The following is a 27,647-nucleotide window of genomic DNA, read 5'->3' as shown; positions in this document are numbered from 1 at the left end:
GTGTCCCAGTAGGTCATAAAAGATAACCTGGCTTCTTCTTGGATCCCCTTCTCTTGAACTGGTGCCAAACCACCATATTGTGAAGAAGCCCAAGCCACAAGGAGAAGCCACGTGTAGGTATTCCAGCTGAAGCCCAGCTTAGGCCTCAGTCACGAGTCAACATCAACCACCAGACATGCAAGCAAACCTTCAGATAACCCCAACCCTGTACACTTCCAATTGCCCCAACTGACCCCAAGTAGAACAGAGGTGCACTGTCCTCACCTGCCCAGATCACAGGTTTATGAACAAAATGACTGCTGTTGTTGTAAGCCGCAAAGCTGTGGGGTGGTTTGTTACAGGTCAGGCGACGTGAGGCAGTGCTTAATGAAATAAGGTGCTATTTTCCTCATCTAACAGAGTCCAGGGGTGGACAGCAAGGTGCAGTGCGCAAGGAGCTGGCTCTTTCTCCCTTCCTGGTCCACCATCCTTAGCATGTCACTTTGGTTCTTGAGATGGCAAGTTGGCTGCGCCACCTGTGGGCATCACATCTGAGTTCTAGGCCAGGAGAAAGAAAGAGGGAACAGAACAAATAGAGAAAACAAAAGTCTTATGCCTGCCAGTTGAGTCTGCCTTCTTTTACAAACTTTCCTAGAATCCCACCAGAAACTTCCTGTATCATCTCATCTCTCATCCGTTAGTTTGTTTCTTGGCTGCCCCTCACTGCAGTTGAGTGGGGGAGGGGGTGTCTGTGTCTGTGACTGTGTTTATGGGGTAACAGCTACCTTGTAGGATTCCTTTAAGATTATATGAGATATGAGCACAGTGCTGCAACCCCAGAGACCTGGCCCTCTCAGGGGTCACTCTGTGCTCCATGCTGGAATGGGAGAGTGCTGCTGCTTCCATATCTGTGTCTCAGTTTGTCACTTAGGAACACAACAACAGTACCCTGAGAGCCCTGGGTGTCATCCAGAGCCTCATGCAGACAGCTCTTCTGTTTCCCTCCTTCCACTCAAACATGAGTCAGGGAGGACAGACAGCTATTGCTTCCCATTCCACTCTCTCTCACAACTCTTCTCTGGCCAAAGACCCTCATGCAATTTAAGTCCTGCTGGCCCCATTACAGCCCATCACACATGGTCAGCCACCTATGACTCTCTGGGGGCTCAAGTTGGGTCCCCTGATGCAAATACATCCCCAACTAATGTTAAGTGAACCTCTCATATGTACTGCGATGGCTAATTTAATGGGTCAATTTGGCTGGGCCACAGTGTCCGGATTTTTGGTCAAATATTATTGTGGATGTTTCTGTGAAAGTGTACTTTGGATGAGATTAGCATTTAAATTGGTGGACTTCAACTAAAACATAATACTCTCCATAATGTGGGTGGACCTCCTCCAATCAGTTGAAAGCTCTAAGAGAACAAAGACTGGCCTCCCCAAAGAAGAAGGAATTCAGCCTGAAGACTGCCTTTGAACTTGGGCTGCAAGTTTTCTCTGTATCCCCAGCCTACAGCCTGCCCTGCAGATTTCTGACTTACCAAACCTCCATAATAGTATGAACCAACTCTTTAAAATTAATCCATTATCTATCTATCCTCACACACGTGTGCGCACACACACACCCTGTTGGTTCTGTTTCTCTGGGGAAACCTGACTAATATATGTACCAAGATCCTTTAAGATAACCTCTTACTTGATATGCTACGGAAAATAGGAGTAATTTTTTTCCTATTTTAATTTCTATCACTATTTTATTGAGCCTCTGCTATTGTAGAAAGCTGCTTTAGTTGCCAAAGGGAACAAAGATGAACACTACACAGACCCTGCTCTTAGGGAGCTCACATACTGGTTGGGTCACATGGCACACACACTACCCTTTCCCAAATGTGACCCACATAATACTAACCCTGAGATATGCTCCTTAACAAAGGATTCCTCTGTCTGTGAAGTTTTAGAAACACCAGTTGGAGAGATTTTAATTAGGTTGACTATATGTCCTGGTTTTCTCAGGAAACATACTGAGAGTTTGGGGGCTGTTTCTTACAGTAGCATCACCAAGCCTATCCTGACTAATACAATTCCTGTCTGGAAACAATATATATGGAATGTGTAATTTAGAGGTAAGATGCTGTTAGATGATATAGAAATTATTCAGTTAAAAGTACATTCAGTGGCTTGATTTTGTTTTGTTTTGGTTTTCAGTTTTATTGAGCTATAATTGACATATTACGTTGTACAAGTTTAAGGTATATAACATAATGATTTGATATATGTATATATTGCAAAATGTTTGTCACAACAACTTTAACATCCATTACCTCAAATTGTTACAAAATTTTTTTAACTTTGTGATAAGAACTTTTAAGATTTGCTCTCTTAGCAACTTTCAAATACACAATACAGTATTGTGAACTATAGTCTAGCTTAGTTTCTCCCCTTTAAAACCAGAGGGATGAATATGGCTGGAGATGCTATTTCCTACCACATCAAATCTAAACTTCTCTTCTCCCCTTATTACTTGTACAGCTTTTCATTATTTTACTCTTTGAGCTCTAGATCACCAGCAAGAGCCCTTGGGTTGTTTCTGTCTCTGGAACTCCCTCACCTTGTACCCATCTCCTGGAACACCTTTCTCCATCACCTCCATCTACTCAATGCTACCCATCTAGTAAAGCTGTCAGGAGTTCAAAGAGGGTGAGCAAGAGAGAGCTGAGCTGTCAGGTGTCAAAGTAGCTGATTAAAGCAACAAGCTAAAAATGAAAGAGTCATTTAAGCTTTTCATCAGTTACTGCAATAAGTAATAGGCCAGAACTAGAGAAGTTCCATCTCCCCCCATGCCCCTCCAGTCCCATTTCCCCCCCCCCCCCCGGAACTGGTCAAGGATCTGGGGAATCAGCACAGATGTGTGGGTTGTCACATTATTGAGGGAGACCAAGACAAAAGGCTCTGGCAGTTTTATGGACCCTGGGGCCCAGGGAGGCATAGGGAAGAGGGCCTATGGTCAAGCCTCAAAAATTACACATAAATTTTTAACCATCACCTGGACTCTTACAAAGTTTACCAAAATAGTTTCCCTGCAGGTCAAACTTCTGGCCTTGGCCAGTGGGTCAAAGCAGGAAACCCATCTGAAGCCAAAGATTTGGAGCAGAAGTTGGGGCTCCATTTTACCTAGAACCACACACAAGACACAAGCTGGTGAGTGTGAGGAACCAGTGCCAGACAGACAAAGGTCCAAAACCAGGGAACCAAGTGAGCAGCATCCCACAGCCATGATAGGACACAAAGCCAAGCCTGACCCTGAGGCTAACACCCAGATGAAAATTTTTGGATGAGAGTAGGTGATTACATGGACCTAATGGGGGCTTTAGAGATGAGAGCTGACTAACAAGAGGACTGCTGCTGCTCGTGTGCTCTAAGTGAGGTGTGGGAGCAGTAGCAGGTTGGCAGATGCTGAAATGAGCTTCTCTAACACCAATAAAGTCAAGGGACCGCTGATCTCCATGAGGATCCACCTAGCTGCTGTTATAGACTGAGTGACCATATGAAGCATGGACCCAATGAAACCAGGCAACCTGTACCTTCCATGTGCTTTCTCCACTCAGTGCCACCATCTTTCCAACAAATGCAGGTCTTTGGACACCATCACCTTCACCAGGTGTCCTTGTGCGTTAGCTTCCCGTTCTTGCACACCTGAAGCTTTTCTCCCCAGGTGGAGCTCCCTCTACCAACTCTGGATGATGGCCCTACTGGAAAATGACTCCCCAGAGCTGCTCCCACTGAAGGCAGGGGAGCCCAACAGTCTGCTTGTGGTAAACCCACAGGCTGCTAGCCCTGGGCAGAGGACCACAACCAAAGGGATCCAAGCCCCCCTCTTCCACGATCTCACCCTCCCACCTTTTCCCCATCCCCCCAAAAAGAGGGGAAAATCAATTTCAATCAACATGGAATGTAATATTATCAAATGTCAGCTGCTGAGGTCATGCGCTTTGAAAATTATCTTTGACAGCTTCTGGTCGACTTAATTAAGTGCTCCCCAAAAAGGGGGGAGGGAGGCAAAAATGCTCTGATTGCTAGCTGCTATGCCTTTGTGCGTTAGCGCTTCTATTGACAACTCTGAGCAAGATTGCCTTAGGGGGTTTTATTGATAGATTCTCGCCTGATATTGGAATGATTCTGGCACAGATAAATCACATTTAGATTTGTTGGTAATTGAGGAGAATTGATTGGTGCAGGAGGGAAGCCCCCAAGGAGGGGTCTCCTTGTCCTCATTGTAGGAAGCTCAGGGGAAAGTGGGGAGGGGTGTCATCAGAGCTGCGAGCCTGCAGGGGGGACCCAGGCCTCCTTGTTTACCTGTCAGTTCTGCCTTCCTCTGAAGCCTGCTCTATCTGTTCTCTCCCAAAGGACAGGCACAGAGGGGGCCAGGAGAAGGTTTTGAGACACTTTTGAGAAGTACTGATCAGGCGTGTCCTGGCTCACATGGCCATTACCTCAGCCTGTATCTCTGTCCTCATTCCAAATCTGATTATTCCTCTTTGCTTAAAACTCTTCAAAGTCTTCTGGTGGGGGGCAGAGTTCAAACTCCACAGCATGGCCTATGTGGGTTGACCCAGCCTGTTCCCAGCCTTCTCCCTGCCCCCTCCTGTACACTTTAAACTTCTAGCATTCTTCTCACCTCCTGGGGGTCAGTTTCCTTGGGGGCAGATTGTGGGGATTTCTCAGTTGGGACTTTCTCAAAAACTAGAGGCTCAAAGGGGTTAAGCCAAGGGATCTCCTGACAGGGAGTTCTCCCAATCTGTCTGAGCAGTAGAACCCTTTTGTGTTTTACATCTCATGTGACACCTCAACACACAAAACAGAGATAAATAGGGCTGCTCTTCGATCAGCCCCCTATCAACTGGGCCCCCTGGGGTTGTCAGTGAATACAGTTTGAACACCACTGACACAGTCCAACTCTACCACTTTACAGACAGCTAATGCCCAGGGTGGGAAAGTGATTTGTCAGAGCCCCACAGCCAGGGGTACGACTAGAGTAATTACTGGCACCCAGGACTCCTGACTCCCAGGCTGGCCCTTCACTAACCCCTCTCATTTTTAGCTTGAGAAAACTGAGGTTCAAAGGCGTGAAGTAATGTGTTCAAGGTCACAGAGAAAGGCATGGTGTAAGCAAGAGTCAAACTCTGGTGCTCTGGTCCTGTCTGAAGATTTGAAATAAAGAGCTACATCTCCTTGAGTCCTGTTCTCATGGTCAAGGGCAACCACCGCCTTCTGAATTGGTGCCTTCTAGGGCTGGTGCTCCCTTCCCTCCACGGATTCCTGTCCCCTCCACCACGGCAGACTGCAGGGCTTGGTCCTATGCTCCCTGGTTCTCATCTTCTCACTATGTTCTTAGATCCCCTCTTGCTCACCAGTTCCTGCCTAGCTTGCAACTGGGAATTGTAACAAACAATAAAAGTGCTCAGGAAACTAGGCACAGAAGCACAACACTTGTATCTGGGGAAATCTAATACCTGAGGTCCCAGCAGAGGAATCATAGGGAGGGGGAAAGGCCAGGAAGAGGAAAGAGCTGACCCCAAGCGAGGGGCCAAGGCTACTGCCTAGTATATCTGAAGGTGCGGAGAGGTGAGGTTCCAGGTTCACAGGGTTCTTTATACACTGCGAACTGGGGTGGCAGGCTCATTTTTTTCTCTTTTAAATTTGATGGAGCTGGTCTGTGCCTGTCCAAGATTGGACTCAAAGCTTGATTGGTCCTCATGAGCTTCAAGAGAATTGTCCATTGTTGGTCCCAGAACACCAGAATGACTGGGAGGAGACCTCAGTCATCCCAGTCATTTCCTGGAGAAACGATGATGCAGGTGACCTGAGCTGTCCACAGGACAATGACCCCAGTGTCACTGCAATGACCAGGTAGATGACCTGTGACTTAATCTGCTCAGGCTGTTATAACAAAACACCATAGACTGAGTATATCTGGGGCAACAACAAACATTTATTTCTTATAATTCTGGAGGCTGGAAGTCCAAGATCGAGGTACTGGCAGGTTCAGTTTCTGGGGATGCCCTATTTCTGGCTGATAGAAAGCCAGCTTCTCCCCGTGAGCTCACGTGGGCTTACCTCAGCGCAAGCATGTGGGGAGAGATTTCTTCCTCTTCCTCTTCTTATAAGGACACTAATTTCATCATGGAGGCCACACCCACATGACCTCATCTAAACCCATTACCTCCAAAGGCCCCATTTCCAAATACCATCCAGTTGGAGGTTAAGGATTTAGCATATGAATTTGAGGGGGACACAAATATTCAGTCCATAACAATCAGTGTCCCAGGAATGCAGCCAGAAATAGAGGAGGTGACAGTTGGAGGCTGATACCAAAGGACCCAAAGCTCAGACACACACACTCAACCCAGAACCCGCAAATCTTCCTCAGTCTTTCCTCCTCCCCTACCCTATGCTCTGCTCTGTAGTAACCCCATTCCACCCCCTACTGAAGCCCTTTGCTATTTGCAGCCTTGGCTTTCAGAAGAAATAAAGTATGCAGGGCTTGAGTTGGCCCTGCAGGGGACTATGTTTTCAATTTCCCTACCCTGACTCCAAGCTCTTCCAGGGCAGCCACCTAGGGCTGTGTAGATGGTGCCCAGCACCAGGGTACCTGGCTAAGGGAGGGTACCTGAGTAGGGGCTGAAATCAGTACATGCTCTGCTGGCTCAGGCGCAATTAAGCACCCTGGTGATAGCTCCAAACAGGCAGGAGTGCCTTTTCCAATGGGTCTGCCCTTTTATCACAAAAGCTTCCCACTGGTTAACCCTGACCCTGATTTGACACAAATCTCCCTCATACCGTCTGAAGAAGACTCCTCATCCTGGGGGCAGCCCTTGGCCTCCTGGACCCTGCCCATCGCCTGCCTGGGAACACTTTCCTCCTCTCTGCCACTCTGCTCATGCATGGCTCCCTGAGCTAGACAGTTGGTAAAAATGCACATGTGAAGATGTCTTAATATTAAATATAATTAGATATTATACCACATGCAGGGCTGTATGATTAGTGAAATATATGATCATTAGTTATTAGATTAATGTGTCTACTTGTGTAACTGAAAGCCATTTGCAAGCCGAAATGAAATAGCTCAATTTGCTGTAATTGACTGATCTCCCAGAGAGAGAGTCATACATTTGCTTATGTACAAGCGATTTCTTCAGATGTCGCCCCAGATGCAAGACAAAAAGCAGGCTCTTTCCTCACCCCAAACCAAGAGGCCAGCTCTGCCACTAACTAGGTGGGCAACAATAGCCAGGCCACCCACAGATCCATTTGGGGGATCCCACTAAGTAGAGGTGCTCAGGCTGGGGGTGTAGGTTTGCTTTTCACTGAAGATTTACCTTAGTCTAACTTCTCCAAGTGCCCCCAAGGGAACATTGGCATCCTGCTGGTCAAAGACAAATTGAACTGCCTTGTAGATACTTTACCCTAACCCCCTCCCCATTTTTCTTCCTGTTTGTGTGTATATTGGTTTCCAGGATAGCTGAGCTGCAGCTAACTAATAAAAATGATTGCAAAACACTCTGCAAACAGAAAATACAACTGGAATACTTATTATGGTGGTTATGGTCTAATAATAAGCAGATGCTGACGAGGGTGGCACAAGATTAAATTAAAAAATAGGCAAGCTGTCAGGGAGGCAGAGCTGGTTTACAGGGCAACTGCTTGCTCCCCCAGCCACCCTTCCCCATCACAGGTACCTCCTGGCTTCACAAGTGAGCAAGGCTTCATTTTCCAACAGGAAAGGAAGCAGATGAGCATTGGTGAATGTGCCATTAGATGAGGAGCCCTCTGCCTCCGCTGGCAAGAAAGAGAAGTAATAAATGCGACATGAACAATTATACAAGGCTGAATGTGTGTCTGTTAAAAATTCCTCCCCATCTCATTAAATCCTCACAACATCTTTTTGAATAAGTGATTTCGGTGGTAATTCACCCCATTGTACAGGTAAGAAAACTGAGTTAGAGAAAAGCCTGACTATAGGATCTTGGGCAAATTGTTTTCCTCTCTGGATCCCAGTTTCCTAGGGTAGAATATGGGGAGTTCACACTTCTGATTTTTATCATCAGAGCCAGAATTGTCAGTACCCTAATTTCTCTTCTAAAGATGTTTTCCCCTTTGTAGAGTGTTTAGCAATCAGTCCTTGAAAAACTCCTTAAGAGACTCTAACTGGAGGTTTCACTTGCAATTTTATTTATGAGTCATGCCATCAATCAAATTAACAAGTATTTATTGACTATCTAATAGGAGCTGAGTAGGATGCTGCAGGAGCGCAGGGAACAGAAGTTGAGGATTTGGCCCCTGTCCGAAGGGAGCTTCTGACCCAATGTAGAAGCCTCTACTATGCACAAAAAAGCTTCGTAATGACACAAAGGAGAGTGTCACGTGGAAGGGGTGGGGCCTGCAGTGCCCTGGAGTCTCTTCAAATGAGAGTAAGTCATTGTAGGCAAGAGGTCAGAAAAGGCTTCTGGGGAAGCCAGGGTAGGTGGGAAGCTTGCAAGGGGCAGTAGACTTAACATCTGTGCCCTGTGCTGCTCCCCTTTCCTGCCTCATTTTCTCCACAGTTCTTAGCATCATTTGATATATTTTGCGTGACTTTTTAAATCCATCTTGTTATCTGCCCAACTAGAAATGTAAGCTCCACAGGGCTGAGATTTGGAGCTGTTTTGTTCACTGCTCTATCCTCAGAGCCTGGCACATAATAAGTCCTCAATAAATGATTGTTGAATGGTTGAGTGGATAGAATTTTTCCAGTCTTTCTTTGCAGCCCTACTATCTGGCCCTCACCATTTCTTCCCCAGACAACTGCAGAAATCTCCTAATAGGTTTCTCTTTCTAGGAATTCTGGACCATTCACCTACTCCTGACTTATGTTCTTATTTATTTATTTATTCACTCATTCATTCCATGTTCAAGCTAATTCCAAGTTCCTTGAGAGCAAGGCTTAGTCTTCTCACTGAACTAACATTCGTTGCACTTACTAGGTATCAGGCACTGGGCTGGGTACTGGAAACCCAACATGGTCACTAAGAATAGCCACAGTCCTCCATTCCATCAAGTTGAGTGGTGGGTAATGTAAATAAAAAGACAACTACCCCATAAAGTAGTTATGTAGATGCAAGTAAGATGTCACAGAGAAGTGGCATCTGAACTGAGGTGTAAAGGGTGAGTGGGAATAAGGAAAATCGCGTGACAGGATGATCCAGGCTGAGACCCCATCATGGGCAGAGACCATCATGAGCTGAACCTTTAGGGGGCTGCAAGGTGCCCTGCAAGGCTGGAGCCCACAGGCTGGGAGGGAGTCATGTGGAGCGGAGGTGAGAGCTGAACCTGGCCAGGTAGACTGGTGTGCCGGGTTATGACCTACTTACTGGGCTTAGCAAACTAAAGACTGATCTTTGTCTATTTTTCCATTTCAGAGGTTTGAGAGCAGGATACAGTCTGTTCCAGGTTTGGGGAGTAAAGGGGAGGAAAGAAAGTGACTTGAGTGTGAGGGAGAGGAGAGAGATCATGTAAAGGATGGAGGAGGGTCCCTGGGTCAAAAGAGGGTTTTTTTGTTTTTGTTTTTGTGGGGATTTTTAAATATATTTTGTTGATTTCAGAGAGAGGAAGGGAGAGGGAGAGAGAGAGATAGAAGCACCAATGATGAGAGCCACTGATCGGCTGCCTCCTGCACGACCCCCAATAGAAGTCAAGCCCACAACCCGGGCATGTGCCCTGACAGGGAATCGAACCCCGATCTCCTGGATCCTAGGTCAATGCTCAACCGCTGAGCCACGGCCAGCCAAGCGAAAGAGGGTTTTTATGGTTTCTTGCTTTGGTGGGAAAGGACTGAAACCTTCATATTGCCAAAGGGCGCCTACAGTGGAACCGCCAGCCACTTTCCCCACTTCTTACGCCACTACAAAACCTGCTCTCGACCCCTAAGGGAAATGAAGTGAATGCATTCCAGTCTTGTATTCACTTCACCTTGGAAGACCTTAGCTCATCTGCCTAAATGACTGTCTGCCTAGCTAAGGAGAGACCAGGTTCAAGCCCTTACATCTGATCTGAATGTGCTTCAGACCCAGGCACTCAAGAATAAGCAGAGAAAGCCAGCCAGGCAACCTCTTCTCCAGGCTATGGTTGAGGATATCAGTGAAGATGTTTTGGGTAACCCAGAACCCAACTGCTTGTTTTTCAGAGAGGAAAATTTTCCCCAGAAGCACCCATCAGAATCCCAGCCTGGCCATAGTGGGTGAAGCAGGCACAGAAAAGGCAGGGAAAGGAGAAGGGGCCACTGTGTAGACCAATCACAGTTCACCAAGCAGGCCCAGCAAACTCCTCCACACCAAGCCACAGGGCAGCGTTTCCAGGGTTCCAAGAAGACCCTTTCTCCTGGTGAAGCCCAGCCGCAGCCCCCTGAGAGCTGGGCCCCAGTGCCGGACACCGCCGGGGGAGGCAGGCCTTCCAGGGTCAGCCAGCCCCACTGTGTGATGACGGTTCATTCTCTTCCGAAAACTACACATCCACACCTTGAGTAACTAGTGTCACAGCGCTGGGAGGCAAACACTGCAAATTTATAATAATAACTAACATATGCTGGGCACCCACCATGTGCCAGGCGCTTCATTAAACATCACAGCTACAGGGACATTCTAAGCCCCACTTTACAGATGAGGAAAGCAAGGACATTGGAGCACAGAACACTGAAGTGACTCGCTCAAGGTCAAACAGCCAGCACCGGCAGGGCAGGGAACAAGCCCCCATAGCCTGGCCCGAGAGGCGCCACTTTGTGGTGGAAAGGCAGAGCTCTCCAGGACTCCCAGATTCCTGCGGAGCATTGTTTACAATGTATTCCTCTCCATAACCAGACACACTTCAGTATTTGCTAAAACATCCAGGTGATTGTTTTGTCCTTAAAAAATTGAGTGTGCCCAAATAGTCCCTGTTCTGCAAACCTCTCCTGTTCCCGCCTCTCCTTCCCTGTACATCCGGTTGCCCGTCTTTGCTGCAGGCTGCTGTTGTGCATTCTGCGCTCATCCGTCCCGCAAACTCCCCTTGACACTGGCAGGGACAAATGCAGCACAGCCAGCCAGCCCCCGCAGTGCGGCACCTCCGCCAGCAAAGGGTCCTTCCCGGGCCCGAGCGAGAGTTGAGCCAGGTGTGTGCCGCACCCCCGCCCGCCCTGAGCCTTCAGCCCAGCCCCGACTGCACAATTGCTGATGGTTTTTCATGTTGCCAGAGATAAAGATATCTCTGTGAGTCCATCCACCCATCCGCACACACGTTAGCCACGGCAACTAAGCCATTCCAATCGCTGCGCTGAAATGAACAGAGCTGAACAATAAGCTAAAACATGCCTAGAGCAAGTTGAGCAATAAACAGGTTTTTAATTTTTTCCCCTTCCATCTCTTGAGTGTCTGTCGCTGATGGATGGTGTGACAGGGGAAGGCGGCTCCATAAATTCCGAATTCTGAATACTAAATCAGCAAGAGGCTGCCGGGGGTTGGAGCCCGTTCCCCCTCTTCCCGGAGCGGCGGTGTTGCAGGGACTCTGTGGCCCAGCCCTGCCCCTCCTGAGGCCCAGCCACTGACGGGACCCAGGAACAGGCAGTGGGACCGCATGCCATCCCACTGGCCCAAGAGGGCAGCATTCGAATCCCTGGCTCTGGGAAAATGGGGTTCAGAATGGCAAGGATCTTGTTCAAGGTCACAGACGTACAGAGACACCCTTGTGGTGTCACTGTGGTTCTTTAGGTCTTGTCTATCCTGGAAGTGGCGGCTGCTTCCCCATTTTGCATGTAAGAAAATCGAGCTTCCAGACCACTAAGTAGCTTGCATAAAGTCACATGTCAGTACATGGCAGAGGTGAGAGTGGAACTATAGTTGGTTTGCATCCAGAACTCACATTTTTGTGGCAGAATGGCACCTTCCAAACCTATTTACATCATGGCACATACGTAAAAGAGTAATGTTTGTGCAGCGTACTGGAATGAACTGGAAGGAATTTGGAAGTCTTCTTCTGGAGCTTGGGGAAAAATTTTTTTTATTACCTTTTGTTTATATTATATAATTACAGTACGAAAAATAAGTATTGGCAAAGACATTAAATATCAAATACATATAAAATTTTCAAATAATATATTTTTATATCTGTAATGAGGAACCCGAGCTTGTTTCTCTGAACATAATGTTTTCATATCAAGTTTTATGTTTAATATAGCTCCACACAATTCCTGATCGATACTTTTTAATGATGGTCTCTTCAAATTCTCAATAACCGCTGCTCACCAGAAACTTTGTTCACACAAGTAGGTAATAAAAATTTTAAATCATTTTTTTTACAGACAGCTAAAAAATTTACAGCAGTTGAAATTATATTTGGAGACTCTAACAGCTTTTCCTTTTCTCTCATTGACAATTAGGCTGTCGGAATTTCTTATGATATTACACTTGGATTTCTAATTGAACTGAACTTTTGCATATCAAATGTTTCAATACAAAGATGAAACATGGTTTGAGGGCTGCATGTGCAATATTGGAGCAGTCACCCGGCAGTTGGCTACAAATGGAAGAGAGAACCCCATACATGTAAAGCAGAGGCCCCGGGATGCATTGTCTCTGTCCCCTCTGGGAACCCACCCGATGTCCCCCATATACCTTGGACTATGTACCATGCTCCTTGGGTGACTGGAACACAAGTCCTCCATCAGCTTCCCACGTCCCCCGCACACAGTGGACAGCCATTTGCAGAAGTTGCCATGCACTCAGCATCGCTGGGGAGCCAGCCCAGGCACCGTGCACAGATGTTGTGTGTGCCACAGGTGAAGGCCACAGGATGACTCTTTGGAACCTTTTCCCTTCAGGCTGTGCCCCCACCAGGCTGCTGCAGCCACTGCTGATAGCTACAGGGGTTGTAAGGATCCCAGGAGCTTCCAGGGCTGAAAGCACCACTCTCTCTCTCTGCCTGCTTATAAATCATTTGTGGTTAGCTACCTGGTTGGATGTTTTGCTCTAGATTATGCTCCCCGCCATAATTGTTGACTACGGTGAACAGTAACTTGAAATAATAACTGCAGTTTCTTCTCTTGGTGCTTTTTTTCATCTTACATTTCTTCAACAGTTAGGCAGCTTTCCAGGTACCCACGCCTCCAGGGAGGGTGGACCCAGTCAGGAACATGGCATCATTGCCCAGCTTAAAATCTCAGGACATGCTTTGGAGCATCCTTAGCAGAAAGAGAGATGTGAAAGCAAAGTGTTTTGTGAGAGAACATTTTGTGGCACTTGAAAGGGGTTTGGAGGCCTCAGAGAATAGGTTTTAATCACAGAATAGAGAAGAATACAAGCTGAGTAAGAGCTATTCTCTTAGCCAACTGCCCCCCAGCCCAGGTTCAGAGGTGGAGAAGATCAGCCAGCAGAGGAGAGAAGATCAAAGGAGATGGGACTGGGGTTTGAGTGGGTCCCTGACATGCCCACCAGCACTGCTCTTTGGAACTATGTGGGGGAAAGGGGGTTGCAGCATCACTGAAACCTTTTTGACAGATCTCAGGTGGACACAGGAAGATCTAAGAGCAGAAGAGAATGTTGTTTGCCTTCCAGGGTGTAGCCAAGGAGACCAGGTGTCCCTCATCCAACACGGCTCCTGAGCAGAAGCCCAGCAATGGCTGAGAGTGAGTGTCCAGATGATCAGATAAGCCTTGGGAGCCTGCTCATCCTGGAGTACTCGGGGGAAAGCCACCAGAATTCCCAAGCTTTTCCAAAAGAGATGCAGATGAAGCCCAGAGGGCAACTGGAAAGAGGCAAAGAGACTTTGCAGCTGGGACAAAGAGAATGCCATCAGTGCTGACCAGACAACTGGAAGCCACAGTGGGGATCAATGTCATGTGCTACAGATGCAGCAGGGGCAGAGGCCAACACCTCAAAACTTGCAAGGGAGTCAGCAAGGAACGCCTCCTCAGGGCCCCCAGAAACACAGATTATCTCAGGAAAATGAGAAGAAAACAGAGGTTAAATCCCAAACTGACCATGTTTGCATGAGAAATGGCTGGTTATACTGAACTGGTACGTTTGGAGGAAATGAAGACTAGAGAGCTAAGGTGAGTTCTGTTATAAAGAAGCAGAGAGAGCTACAGTTTCGAACATCTAAGATTATGACTGTATAAATAATTCATACCTGCTGCCGAATTTGTAAATGAATTTTAACTGTTCACTTTTAAGTATAACCAAGATGTGTAACAGGCAAATCCTCCATTTATGATGCAAACTCTGAATCTCAGTGGGTGAAAGAGGTATTCACTTTATAAAATGATTCTCCACTTTACCAAAGATGTTACTACTAACATCCTTTAATTGTCCTGACGTCTTAAGCAATTAAAGAATATTTGACTTTGCAAAACTCATTTTTCTAGCCAACTATCCAACACTGTGCTGAACAAGTCCATGCTGGTTTGCTTTAATTCAAACCTCAGCCTGACACGCTCAGGCCAGAACTCTCAGAAACACTGGCCAAGGTGAACAGGTGGATCTGAAGGCCATGTTCACTGACCAGCCGTGGCAGTCTGCACAAGGCCCTCTCCCACCTGGGCTTCTTCTAGAAGGAAAGGCCATCAGAGACTCAGATGGCTCTGCAGTTTCTTCTAGCGCTCACCCTGCAGCTTCATATTTATGAAGGCGCTGAGTTACAGACTGACCTATTTGTGTTACAGAGGAGAAAGTAGAGCTTAGAAGCACATTGTATAATATGAACATGATTGAGGCTGTGATTAATGCTACATAGCTTCTAATCAGCTACATATTGAGTGTCCACTCTGTATCAGCCTCCAGAGAGGCACCATTAGGGTGGCAAAGAAATGGCCCGTTTCCTGCCCTGGGAAGAAAGGACTCCACAGAGGAAGCAAGGAGAGAACCAAAAAGACACCTAAAGTCAACAGCCTGTGGGTCCAAAAGAGGCAGGGCTCCCTATGAGCTGCAGGAGTCAGGAGGAGAAAGATGAGCTGGCTTTTGCAGCACAGGCAGGATTTCTAGAAAAAAGGAGATACAAGAGTGGGAACAGTGCTTCTCAAACGTCAGTGCAGCCTATGGAAACCATGGCAGTGTGAGGGATGCAGTGGCATAACCAGTGATGGATGACGGGCAGTGGCAGGTGGGGAAAAGGGAATGGAGTGGGCGGTGGAGAAATTTCTATTCTCAAACACTTTTAAGGCTTTGGATCTGTTTTCTCCCTTCCCATCCAGCCAAGGTGCTGTGAATATCTCCACAGTATAGCTGCAGGTGACAAATCCCCCCAAGTCCTCCCCCACAAAAGAAGAAACTCAAGCCAAGATCTCACCAGTCAGGAAAACTCTTCCACTCCCTTGGAAAAGAAGGCTGTCCATGTTCTCTTGGTTTACATGTAAGTCATACCTTGCTGTTTCTTAAAAGGTATTTGAGGAACTGAAGATAAAAGTCAGGAGTTTAAAAAGAATAATAAAACAGAAACATCAAATCAGGAACCACAGAGAGATAAAGAGAAATAAGGAAAACCAAACCAAAGTTAGCTTTGGCCTCTGAACTACATTTAGCTGTGAGCTTCCTAAAAGCCAAAGAGAAAAGGGAAAGACATCCTCTTTAGTATAGCTAATAAAAGTATGATAGAATTTTAAGGGTGTTATGGGGGTGTTGCTGGAAGCTCCCTTTGGTTGCCCCAGCACATAGAGTACATAGTGAAGTAACTCATATATTTATCAGGCATTCCCTGCTGTGTGGGTAGTTTACTGAGCACTGCATGGTATAAGGAGAGCTAAGACACAATCCTCTCCCACCGCAAGCTTTTAACCTAATTAGGAAGATGTAGCATGTAGTCAAACAAGTATGTATTCAACAGCACATATTTATTTAAGGTCTTCCTTGTGCTGGTCCCGTAATAGACTGATAATTTCCATAAGAGAGGCAGAATTTAAAATTTTCTCGAAGGTTGAAGAACAGTCTTAACAGAGCTGGGGTGTGTTTTTATTTGTCTAATCAATACACCCTCCAGAGATAAGCCTGCCAGGCAAAGGCAGCCAGGGCTTGGTGGAGGACCAGTGACACCATTCCTGGGTTCAGGCCATTTTGTGAGCATGTATGCGCATATTTGCAAAGAATGCTGCATTTAGTTGAGTAAATTGAGGCCTACCCGTTACCCTATCTGGAAACGTAAGATGCAAGTCACCCCCTAGGCAAGCCAAGGGTGCAGCATTAAGAGAAGCTCTTTGTCACTGTTGAAGGACAGAGTCAGAGGCAGGAAACAGCAGGCGCTGATGGAGTACAAATCATGACAGACAAATTTAATTGCTTTTTTTCTAATCTATACAAATGCCAGATGAGGAGATAAAAGGAAAGCAGTGAATATAATAGCTCTCGATTTCAGGAAAGTGCTTGGGAATAGTGACTTGGGTGAGGTTCTGAGTAAAAAATAAATAATAACAATCCCAATGAACCTGGCTGGGTATCCTGTGTTGGGGAGGGAGGAACCCCACTGCACTCCGAGGGTATGGGAAAGGGAGTGCTAGAGGAAACTGACTGCACACACACACACACACACACACACACACACACACACACACACTCTCTCTCTCTCTCTCTCTCTCTCTCTCTCTCTCTCTCTCTCTCTCTCTCTCTCTCTCATTGCCCAGAGTCTGACTCAAAGTCTGACAAATCCTCCCTACTGAGAGTATGGCCCTGGGAGCAGCGGCCTGGGCGAGGCTGGGAGCTTGCCAGAAATGCAGAATCTCAGGCCCCACACCAGCCAGCCCAGGGAAGTTAGCTACACACCAACATTGCAGAGACACTGCTCTAGGCCTGTGAGGCTGGGGGCGCACCCCCAACCCTCTAACCACAGGCGCCTCCCTCACCTTCAGCCTGCTCCCCAGCCACGCCCCCAAACGCTCTGCTCCGAAATTCACCCTCTGCTCCCAAATCAAACGGTTACTTCAGTTACCTCCCTGCCCTGAGGACAGCTCGTTCTCTGGGAGAGGTTCAGCCAAGCTAAATAAAAACACCTCAGGGATATTTGTCTTTTTAAAATGAGTCAGTTAATTAGACTCTACTGGTGGGATTTCAGACCACATAACATGGAGGGGGGTGGGGGGCAAGACATATCCATGGACCATGGACAGGGGACCATCCAGGAAATAAGGATAGCAAACTGAATTGAGTGCCCCCCCACCCCGATGCCAGGTACTAGGATGTACTTTGTCTCATTTATTTCAAACAATCCTGAAGATTTCCTTATCCTCCCCCCCCACCCCCCACTTTAAGGGTGAGAAGTCTGTCACTCGGAAAGGTAAACTGGCCAGAGGTAAGCAGAGAGAAGGGACAGAACCAAGCCTGGTGCTGCTGGCTGCTGTCTTCTGAAGTCGGGACCCTCCCAGCACCCTGCTCTTGCCCCACTCACTCTTCCTACCTGTTGGATCACCTTGCCCAGCCCGACATCTAATGACCTCTAAATGACTGTTGCTGAGGGTGACTGTGAAGGGCTGGGAGGGGCTCTCAGAACCTCGTCTACACCAACTTCCTTCAGTGCCCACAGGACTGAGGAATAGGAGCTCTGTGTTGAAAGAGAAAAGACAAGAAAGCATGTGAACTGTCCAGGCACTAAATATATCATTTAGACTTGCTTATTTCCAAAAACATTTGGAATAAACTTACAGCATAAAAGCTGTATGTATTAGTCCCTTTAAGATAATAATTAATGAGTGCCACATAATAAGGGGGAAAGATAACTAGACAAGACCTGGCAAAAAGACAGCTGTTGCCGTCAAACACAGAGCTGAGCTTTAGATTCTCTGACAGTTGAGGCAAAGAAGTATGATGGTGTTTTTCCAATAAAAGTAAATGTTGTCAGGGGAGATCCACTTTTTTCAGAGCACTTAAGGGAAAACTTTAAGTCTTATGAAACTGACAGATTCCCCTGCTTGGGAAGGGGTGAAAAAAATTATATGTGACCTGGAGAAGCCAGCTGTTTGGGTAAGGTGCCCCCCAAATGAGATTCAACTTGGAAAGGCATAAGCATTCACGCAGGAAGGCAAAAATAATCATAAAGACAGAGATGGATTCAATAAGTGGAGGGGCCTCAAAAATGGGCCCCCACTGAGAGAGACTCAGCTCCAGAGCAGAGCACAAATTAGATGGGTTTGCAATGGGATGTGGCAGAGAAATAAATAAGAAAGGCAAAATAAACTGGGCGTGCATGCACAGGGTCCAGGAGGAAATGTTCTCTGGTGTTGGGCTGGAGCCTGGGAGATTGCAGCCAGCTGTGGGCATCTCATTACCCGACAGAGGTAGGCAAAGTGGAGAGAGTTCAGGGAAGGGCACCAGGCATGATTAGGTAGCAAGAGAGATTAATTTACGAGGAAAGATTAAAAAGTAAAATAGGAAAGCTGGGCTCTGGGAGGGCTGGCTCCCAGGCGGGGAGGGAATATGGGAGGCACTCAGGCAGACAGACAGAGAGGAGGAGGCCTGGCCTAGACCATAAGCGGATGACTGGGCCACAGGTAGTGGTGACAGAGACATGGAGGCTGCAGACCCTTCCAAATGCTTGGCAAGGGCAACTGGGCAGGAAGGTAGAAACTAGTGTATGTAGAGACTGGTGTGGGTTCCCGTCTGGATGGTGGTGTTTATTACTGAGCTAGGCTTCAGGAGAAGTACAAGTTCTGTTTGGACAAGTTGGTCTTGATATACTTGGAGTACATCCTACAGGCAGGTAGGCAACATGCTGGCACTCAATCTGGACTTAGAGGTTCAGGAATTATAGATATTTCTGTGATAACTGAAGCCATGGTGTGAAGGAGATACCCAAAGGCCCATGGGAACTGGAGAGCAGAGCACCAAAAACAATCTTGGGAAATGCCAAGAGCTACGGGGTGAGTGGATGAAGGACCTGCTGAGGAAGGTGCAAAGAAGCAGCCTGAGAGGTCACCAGGAAACAGGGACCGTGGAATCACACAGGTCAAGAGAGGAAGAGTTTCAAGAAGGAGGTTGAGCTGTGTGAGATGACATCAAAATTCAAGCCAGAGAGGACCAAGATATCCACTAGATTCTACGTTATGGAAGTCAGTGGTAACCAGCAAGAAGAGGTTTGATGGATCAGGTGGGGCACACACCAGGCTGTGAGAAACTAAGAGGGATGTGGGAGGCAATGACCAAGAAGAGAGTAGCAAGGACCTGAAAACGCTCGGCTGTGAAGGGGAGGAATGAGTTGGGACAGCTCCTGCACGGGGGTCTGTGGTTGAGGGAGGGCTCGGTTTTGTCGAGTTGGTTCTTAAGTGAGAATGATCTGGACATGTTTGCAAGTTATGGGGTGAAGAGATAGATTTCAAGAGAATAAGAGAGAGAGCTGAGCAAAGATCATGGTCTGGAGAATGGGCTATTGGCACTTAAGATTTCAGAGAGGGATCTGTGCTGGGTCATTCTAAGCCACCAAATGCACCTCTGCTCATGTGACTTAAAACCCTTCAGTATCTTCCCACTGCTTTTAGGATAAAGAGCAGCATCCTCCCATGTGGCCCACAGGCTCAGCGTGGTCTGGCTGCCACCAGCCTCCTCTTGTAACACATCCCTCCTCCCCATTTCCCCTAAATCCCATTCCCCTTGGCTTTCCTGCACATACAGGGCGCTTGTACATGCCTAGTACACTCCCTAACTCATCTTTGCTTTCATAACTCCTATTCAGATTTCAGCTTCTTTCAGCAAACCTTCCCTGAAATCTGACTTGGATAGCTTCCTTTATTATTGCTTATTTAGAACCATATTTCTCTTTTCCAGAGTATGTATTTATGCATTCTTTATTATGATTATTCAATTCTATGAGCAGGCACTATATCTGTCTTTAATCACCATGGTAACTCTAGCACCTAACACAGTGCTGACATTGATAAGGCCATCAATTCAGAGTTTTTGAATGAATGAGTGAATGAATGAATGAATGAATGAATGAATGAATGAATGAATGACAAGTGTTTATAAGGGAAGGAAAGCGCATAGCCTCTCTCCTCATGGTAAGACAGGACAAGCCTGGGGATCTGGAAATGGCAAATATTTTGACTAAATGAGCTCCAGGTCCCAGCCCAGAGCTGACATGGCAGAGCTACCCATGGCCCCAGACTACACACAGAAAGAGGTGGCACTCTTCTGAGAGCAATTCAGACTGGCACCAGCAGCCAACTTCATTTAAAGAGGCATAACACTTTAATTATCGTGGCACTCCAAAGGGCTCATAGAGCTGAAAACTAATTGCTGGTAAAGGCTGCCTGGGTGAGGTCAGTGAGCACTCAAAAAAGGTGCAAGGAGACAATGAGACTTTGAATTAGTATGCCAGGAACATTCGAAACATATTCATTGTGTTAATAGAAATACCTAAGTATATTAGATATTTGGGGGCTTATTATTCATATTAGTTATAAAATGGAAATCAAATTTTATTTCTAAATTGCAATCAAATTATATTTTCTATTAAAACTTTAATAGCAAGCCAGATTAAGCAATGCTACAGCTACATATTCATATTAGTAATCCAGTTTGGTTATAACTCATACTTTTTTTATTTTGTTATGAATCATTATGGGATGAAATAAAGCAAGGTATTTTCCAAAATGAACTGAAAAGACTGTTCTTTGGTGAAACAGAGAAAATGTTTAACAGTTCTTCAAATTAGTAATATGGTCTCAGTGAAATAAACAAACATAAGCACTAATTGTGAAGTTTCACACTCATGCAAATAATTCCCCTTCTTCCTCTATTATATTGTCCTGAAGACCAACGGCCAGAGAATCCTAAGAGGTCAATTAATTAAATGTCCTGTGTAGAGAGAAAATGGCATGGAACCCTTCTCTCAAGGCTGACACCTCACTAAGAACCAAGCTTGACTTATTTCTTTGTCCCAAGTGCAGTGGCCTTCCCTTGAACGTATTTGGATTCCTCACTGCCTCTTGCACAGAGTAGGTCTTCAACAAAGGTTTGACATATTCATTTAATCAATCAATCAACCACAAGTTGACCTCTAAAAGACATTTACTCATATTGTATAAGCATATCCCTCAAAATAACGCCTGGTGTTTATAAATAAACCTTTTTTCCTAATAGGCACAGTTCAGGATAGGTAGCATTTACTGAGTGGCTATCATGTGCCAGGCATTACGTCAAGCTCTTTACATATATTATCACAATTATTATTCACAGCATCGTAGAAGTGGGGGCTATTACAGATGAGGAAAACGAGGCACTGACAGGGAAGAAACTTGCCCAAGGTGATAAAGCTCTAATGGTAAAGCCACATCAAGTCTAGCAGTTTGATGCCAGGGCTGGCCTTCTAACCACTGGGCTATGCTTCCTCTCACACACAAGAAAGTTCCATAGCACCTTGTCTTTCCCTCTAGAGCTCTGTCTAGGGCTCTCCCAGATACTCAGGGTATGGAGAGTGGTGGGTTTTGCTTCAGCTCACCCTCCCCTGCATCCTCAGAAGCTGTGGGAGAGAAAGCTCAACCCCCACAGGAATTTTCACCCTACTCCTATAAACAGGACACCATGGCCCAGGGGTACAAATATGGTCACAATTAAAGTATCTGGGTATTACCTGGGACTTCCATGCCCTGTAGGGATCCAGGAATATCTGGCCCAGACTTTCCCAAGTCCAACATCCAAAGCTGGTACCTGATATTCTCATGCCCTCCTGGTCTTTGCCTCCAGTGTCTGGGTCCATCCACGTTACCTGTGCCAGGCTGAATAGTAAATAGCATTTCCACCTCTTCAAATTCATGACCACCCAGTACCTCAGAATGTGACCTTGTTTGGAAATAGTGTCTTCGTAGATGTAATCAAGTTAAGATAAAGCCACACTGAATTAGGGTGGGCCCTAAGCCCAAAGATTGGTGTCCTTAGAGGAGACAGAGATTTGGAGACACACAGGGAAGATGACCAGGACTGAGGCAGAGACTGGAGTGATGTAGCTACAAGCCAAGGAATGCCAAGGATTGCCAGGAGCCACCAGAAAGTGGAAGAGGCAAGGAAGGACCCTTCCCTAGAGCCTTCAGAGGGAGCATTGCCCTGTGGACACCCTGACTTTGGCTTTTAGCTTCCAGAAGTGTGAGACAATAAATTTCTGTTGTTTTAAGCCCCACCCCACCCCTGTGTGTGGTACTTTGTTATGGCAGCCCTAGGAAGTTAATCCACTCCTTTCTCACTTCCTCAACCCAGAGGCAGCCACCCTTTCCAGTCACCTGCTGCCCCAAGCACCATGTATCTCCATAAATCAATGTCCAGGTGAGACCCTGAAACCAGTCCAGGCCCCAAACTTTTCCTACTAGTCTGCAAAGAGATAAGTCTAGAAATTGAGAGAAAGTATTTAGAAAAGTATAGCAATTTGACAGCATAAATTTTATGTGTGTGGACTTTAGTAATAAATATTTTGGATTTGTATGTTATACATCTTTTTTTAATTTCATTTTTCTAGTTTAAAAAAACTTCATTTTTACTGCTTTTTTCAAAAATATCCATCCATGACATATTTAAAATTAAAGAAAAAACCTGATCCTTCAGTACCAAGAGTATGAAAAATCTTGCAGGGGACCAAGGGCCTTTCCTGAAACAAGGCCCACTCTCCTTAGAAGGCAAGCAGCATCTTAAAGAACATTTCATGGGTTTTTTTTAAATACCTTTTCTAACATGCTCACCATTTTTCTAGCATTGATTCTGCCCTCTCCTCTGGCAACTGCTGCCACCTCAGTTTTTTGCCAAGAACTCCCAGGGGTATCTCTAGCTATCCTCAAGGCTGGTGTGCTTTCCCAGGCTGGCCTCCATGCATTTCCTGAGACACCCCTACCCTGCACCGCATGCTCACTTTCACCAGTCCTGAAGCAGCCAGTACTGCATGGGGCTGTCTTACAAAAATGTTTGTTGCCAGGACTTATAGCTTTCGCTCATTCTTTACTTCCCTGCAGCATTGGTCCCTCTAGGAATCAAGCTGGAGGCCTGGGGGCCTGGTGGAGCACAGCTTAAAAACTAAGCGCTGTGCAGAATCACTGCTTCAACAGACCTGGACCCCCATACCCACTCTCTCTCAGAAGGGCTGCATGTCCAGCAGGTGCCTAGGTGACCTCTGTGTGTAGAGCAGTGATTTTCAACCTTTCCATCTCATGGCGCACATGAACTAGTTACTAAAATTCTGCAGCACACCAAAAAAAATTTTTTTTTCTTTGCCCATCTGTAAAAAAATAGCTTTAATTTTGATTCATTTAGCCAACTTTTGTGTTGGCTATTTTCATTTTTTTAATTTTACAATCTAAAGGAAAAGAGGTCAGTGCCTCTGGCGAAATAGTCAGGTATTGCATGTTTTAAATTTTTTCAAGGCATACTGGCTGAAAATCGCTGGAGTAGATGAAAGCAGACCCCCTCCTCTCACCCCAAGAATGCACCCACATGCCTAAACTTGCATTTCATACCCAGCTTAGGCCATGCCAGGCGCCCTGCCTGCATGAACACTAAGCCATAGTAACAACAATCATAACGGCTGATGTACCTACAGCACATTCCACGTGGCCGCCACTATCCAGTGCTGTACCATTTTAACTCATTTCATCCTCACAATATTCCTGTGTGGTAGATGCTACTGTTACCCCACTTAACAGATGAGAAAACTGCAGCATGAAGTGCTTGAGTAACTTGCCCAAGGTTACCAGCAAACATGTGGCGAAACTGTGGTTCAAACGTGGGCCCTCTGCCTCCAGAGCCCATGCTCTGTCCTGCTTCTCAGCTCTCATCCTACAGTTGTTATCAGACGCCAGCTCAGAGCAGCACTTGCCCCTTCTAACGGAGCATATCCTCCATGGCCTTGTAGAGGTCACACCATGCCACGGTGTCCAAAGGCGCCAGCCCCTTCTTCATCCTGTGGGAAAGCTTTCAAAGTCTTGCAAAAGCCCAGGAACCTACAAGGGATTTAGGAGGCTAGACTCTGTATCTGCATTTCCAGGCTCTTGCCCGTTTGCCTCTCCCAGCTCATGTCCCCTCTCTTTGGTCCTATTGACCAGCCCCTGCCCTGTCCTCGCAGGGCAGCCCGGGAGGACCTCCCATGCAGGCAGGTGATGTCAGGAGCGTCAGGGTTGTCAAGGAGAAGAACGACCAGCCTCCTCTGGCCGATGCCTTACATGCCCTCTTTCGGCTGTTTGCTCATCTGCTTGAGAAAGGGGACGGTGATAATAAAAATCATGCATCTTCACTGGAAAAAATGTCAAACCACGCAAAAGCACAGAAAGGAAATAATTAAAGTTCCTTCCCATCCCTCCCCCTTCACCTCGCCCGGAAGTAAACAGATGACCCACTTCACTCTCCGAGTTGTCTCGTTATAGAAATTGCTCCCTGAAGAGGTGCAAATACCCCCAAGAAGAGAAGCCTGTTCCATTGCCTGGTTCCCACAGCCCCTCCCCTCCCACCCGCGGCCCTGCCTGGGAAGGGGATTGAAGGGAGTGGGAAGAGGCCTGGGCCACGAGCCCGCTGAGGGCAGGCAGCCTTAGGGCAGGGCGGTGCTAGAACAGGGAGGCAGGACCCCCAGAGGAAATGTGCAAACTTCGTGCTTTTGCTAAGGTCTTGGCCTAGGGTCAAAAAGCCAGAGAAAGGAATGGTCTGCTGGAAGCCCAGATATGGTCAGTCCCGGGAGGAACCTTAGGGGGCGAGAGTCTGGCAGCCCCAACACACAGCTTTGTCCACATTTTCTCTTTCCTTGAGTACCCGCGGCAGATAGTGACACACCTTTACTCTCTCTGTCTCTCTGTAGCTCTGTCTCTCTCTACTACTAGTGACTTCCCAGTCTTAAAACCAGCTGTGATTCCATCTAAAACCGGTCTGTCTTCGGAGCTGGCTGCCTTTGCGCTTTCAGGGGTTAACAATCCCAGCTCAGGCAGCACAACTGAGCGGTGCAAAGAATGCTTGGCTAATTCCCTCACTATTAGCCTACTGAGAGAATAACCACATATAATAACCCCCCTCCCCTTCTACTCCCCCAAACCAACAAAAAAACCAACCTTGTCATTTTCTCTTCCCCTGGGGTGCACTGTGCTTCCCTTCAGAATCGGGAGTAAATTATCTCCAAAGAAGGGTTCATTAAGAATAAATAATAATTTGCACTTCTAATGCACCTTTTGTCTAAGTATCTCAAAGCTCTTTACTTAATTAATTAATTAAGAGAATTAATTAATTCGGGAAACACTCCTGGAGGGAGGGAAGGCATACTTAATGACACCTGTTTTCCAGATGAGTAAACTGAGGCCCATAGCAAAGGGCTCAAGGTCACAAAGGAAAAAGCGGCAAAAGTGAGGTGGGGGGGGGTTAAGATTAGCTTTGCTCCAACACGTTAAGATTTGGGCTTCAAAGGGCAAGCCAGGGAAGTCCCCGGGGGAAGGGAGCAGGAAGTTGGTGAGAAAAAAGTTGCTGTGGCCAGCTTTAGAAGTCAGGTGAGATGAGGTCAAGACAAAGAACTCCATAGAGGCCGTAGGGACAAGCCCAAGCGGACACTAGGTGCCAGGGGTCAGGTACCCTCGATCCAGAACCCAGACTGAGTGAGCTCCTGACAGAGGGTCTGAACCCCTTGAAGGCCAGGCACTGCATGTGAGTCAGCTGGGTTTGAGTGACAGGCACATGGCTCCCCTGGCAAGGTGGCAGTTGGCACACAATTAAATGCTTCTGAGCCACCAGCACCTCCCCAGGTGCTCTCTATTGAGACTAGAGCTAATCAGAGTTCGGGCTTTGTCTGCAGGTGGGGCAGGCAGGCTCCCCTGCTCCTCCAGGTGAGTGAGAGGAAGAGTCAGTTCTCGTTGAACACCCTCTCACAAGCCTATCCCTGGGGTGCCCTGCAGTCTCCCATCAACACCCTGGTCACTCCAGACACTGCTCTGGGACTCAGGTCCCAATATCACCTCTCTGACTTTTGTCCCAAACAGGAGACAGAGATGTAGGCACTTCCCAGCAGTCCCTGACCCTCTCCATGCTCCCTTGTGCCAGTCCATCCAGCCTTCCCCCCTCCCCCTACACTGTTCCCAGCAAAGCTAACTAGGCCACATGTGCACGCGCACCCACAAGTACACATGCACACAGACCCCATGAACATGCACAGCTCTACAAATTAACAACCCAAGCTTGTCGTTTTCATTGTGTTTTTATTATGATGCTCCTCAATGATGTTTTTAAATGAATTTTGAATAGTCCCCGTAATTTGGTTTGTTCTACATTGCAATGCAAGTACCAGGGCCCCGCAGGAATTGCTGCAAAGAATACAATATTATGTGAGCATGGCTGCTGCTTGCCTTTCTGCTTCCTCATAATTAAGCTTTATTGAGTTGTAAAATGAATAACAATTAAAAAAAAAACCTGTTTATTGATCCAGGTGCGACATGCAGACATACAAGAAAACTTTCTCCAATTCCTGACCTCACCAAGTGGCTCCAGACCTGTGTCTGCTCTCTGGTCCTTTGAGTTCTGTTATGAGCAATGGATCCCCTTCAGCTGCAGGTGGAGCTTTCTTTGACACTGTGAAGCAAACTATTGGTGTCTGCATCGGGAAGGGAATCCTAACTAGGACTTGTTAAGGGCAAAAGTCAACTGAGATTCTAGGGACTCCCAACTTACTTCTTAATGCATAAAATTCTACCTTTGGTGCAGACACTGTGCCCTATGGAAAAATTAACTCACAATGGATCATAATGTAAAGCACAATATTATAAAACTCCTAGAAGGTAACACAGGAGAAAACCTAGATGGCCTTGGATGTGGCAATGACTTTTTAGATATAACACCAAAGGCACAATTCATGAAAAAAAGCCACACAATTGATAAACTTAATTTCATTAAAATGAAAAACTTCTGCTCCATGAAAGACAATGTCAAGAGAATGAGAAGACCAACCATAAACTGGGAGAAAATATTTGCAGAAGGCACACTTGATAAAGGACTATTATCCAAAATATACAAAGAACTCTTAAACTCAAAATTAAGAAAACAAGCAACCTGATTTTAAAATGAGTCAAAGATCTTAACAGACATCTCACCAAAGAAGATATACAGATAGCAAAAATGCGTATTAAAGGATGCTCTACATCATATGTCATCGGGGAAATGCAAATTAAAACAACAATAAGATACTACTGTACACCGATTAGGATGTCCAAATCGAGAACACGGACAAGACCAGATGCTGGCAAGGAGAAGGAGCAATAGGAACTCTCACTCTTTGCTGATGGGAATGCAAAATGGCACATGTACTTTGGAAGACAGTGTGGCAGTTTCTTACAAAGCTAAGTACACTCTTACCATATGATCCAACAATCACACAACCTTTGTATTTACCAAAGAAGTTGAAAACTTACGTCCACATAAAAACAGGCGCAGGTGGGTGTTTATAGCAGCTTATTCATAATTGCCCAAACTGGGAAGCAACCAAGACATCCTTCAGTAGGTGAATGGATAAACTGTGGTACATCCAGAAAAATGGAATATTATTCAACACTAAAAAGAAATAAGCTAATAAGCTATGAGAAGATATGGTGGAAACTTAAATGCATATTGCTAAGTGAAAGAAGCCAAGCTGAAAAGGCTACGCACTGTATGCTTCTAACTATGTGACATCTGGAAAAGGCAAAATTATGGCAACAG

The sequence above is a fragment of the Miniopterus natalensis genome, chromosome 7 (genome assembly GCF_054644295.1).
Source record: "Miniopterus natalensis isolate mMinNat1 chromosome 7, mMinNat1.hap1, whole genome shotgun sequence".
NCBI lineage: Eukaryota > Metazoa > Chordata > Mammalia > Chiroptera > Miniopteridae > Miniopterus > Miniopterus natalensis.
This window is presented reverse-complemented; position numbering follows the sequence as displayed.